This window comes from Penaeus monodon, chromosome 22, assembly GCF_015228065.2.
Source record: "Penaeus monodon isolate SGIC_2016 chromosome 22, NSTDA_Pmon_1, whole genome shotgun sequence".
In the NCBI taxonomy this organism is placed as follows: domain Eukaryota; kingdom Metazoa; phylum Arthropoda; class Malacostraca; order Decapoda; family Penaeidae; genus Penaeus; species Penaeus monodon.
The window spans coordinates 24,413,532-24,415,447 of NC_051407.1; the positions used below are offsets into that span (position 1 = coordinate 24,413,532).

At 35.2% G+C, this 1,916-nt stretch overlaps 1 pseudogene; it reads right to left on the reverse strand.

Annotated features, from left to right (window-relative positions):
- Nucleotides 1-160: 160 nt before the first annotated feature.
- LOC119587596 lies at nucleotides 161-1,530 on the reverse strand (annotated as a pseudogene).
- Between the last annotated feature and the right edge of the window lie 386 nt (nucleotides 1,531-1,916).

The window sequence follows — 1,916 nt, forward strand, 5'->3', positions numbered from 1 at the left end:
CATAATAGTGTTTTTAAATCTATATTTCTCATATAGTCTTTATGTCAAAGAAAAACTCAAGCTAAGTATTTCCTTTATAATATACACAATAATGTAATTTAAGCTCTTTAAGAGCACTTACAAAACTGCATACTTCTCTGTGCACTGCATGCCATGAAGATCAGGAGTCAAAGACAATGTAACCTATATATGGAGTACCTCTTGCAATTATTCGCAACTGAGAAGTATAATAATCATTCTAACTTGGGTAAACACCCAAAAGGCAATAACCAACCCATAAGTACCTCTAGATGTGGAAGTTGTTCTATAAATGGCACATAAATGAAGCTTGAATATTTCTTCTTCTTGTGTTATGGGTGCGTGTATAATCATGGATGAGCTCTAAAACTTAGGCGAGCGTGTGTATGCCAACGATTAATTTGTTTATGGCTAACATCATTAACCACTCACATGGAGGCATGCTCTAGTACCAATTCTAAGCTTTTTAAGTTTGGAGATGCCTGAATTAGCTTTTCTATCAAAGTGTGTATGTACGCAGTACCACTGAGTGAAGTATAGGTAACACTAAGTGACTCTAAGCTGGGGATGTCTTTATAGAGATATCTCCTTCACTTGAGCATGGATGCTTTCATACATTCTTAGTTCAAGCAACTTTAATGGGCCCAAAGGTTGATTGCCTGGCATAGTTCTCGTACACCTATCTCTACATGAAAATGAAAGTGTAGTGCAGTAAGATTATTACCAATTTTTTCAAAGAGAGAGTAATATACAGAGAGTACATCACCTACTCTTACATTCTCGGTGGTGTAAATGGCACATAAAACTGTGAGACTGCTGCACTAAATTTTGGCAACCAAACTTCAGCAAATTTTGCTTTTTCCCTTAACACTTTCAGCATCTGTTCTAACATCAACACAATTACACAAAGTAATATGCTGCAACTCTTTAAATATGAAATTAATTTTTCAACTACTTGAAAGACTAGATACATGATACTGTATCCAAGGCATCAGACCACTAAAATGTACATGTCTCATACTATATGTTTAAATCTCTGCAGTGTTCTGGTTTTTGATTAGGAATATTGAACCATGAATTTGGGCTTAACAAATGCCATGATACATTTCAACATTTGGATAAAAATACAAAATATTATAAATAAACTCAGCTAAGGAGTATCTTGTAACTATGTTCTGGGGATATGCTTTCCAACCAACATCAATCCCCCTTAAGCCTAGGAAATACGGCTGACATCCTTTGTGCTGGAGGGCTCTTAAAATCTCACTAACAGTTTTGTATCTATCCTGAGAAAAAAGGGTTTTTTATAAACAATCAAATTTGGGAAACCCGCATCCTGCCAAATACTTGTTCAAGAATAAAAATATCAATCATCTTGCAATGTGAACCAAAACTAATCAGTATTTCTTCAGAGATGTTATTTCGAAAGTGCACCTTCTTTAGCAGGGTGAGTTCTTAATAATGATAAGCCATGGGTTTTGAATCTCCAAAAAGTAAGTGCTGTGTTGACATTTCTTCAATGCCAAATGGGCCTCAAAGGCTTTAAAAAGTCACAGTAATCGTGACAAAGACTGCGTGGAACCTCCAGGTGAATCTGTAAACAAACAGAATGTTTATTTAAAACAATATAAAATTTTGATATAAATGCCTACTAAAATCTGAAAATCTCTTTAAGGTGGCTCATAGGGGAATAGAGGAGGGGGCGGGAAGAAATGAATAGAGGAATCCATATTCCATTTGGATACTGTGGAGAAAAAATGTTAAATGTTTCATTACTATCAGAACTGATAAAAATGAAAACAAAGTCTGTGCCATACAACTTTCAATGTAAAAACATTACTGAAACAATAAAAGACACTGCAACAAACTCAGCAACTGGACCTGGTGAAATCCCTTCC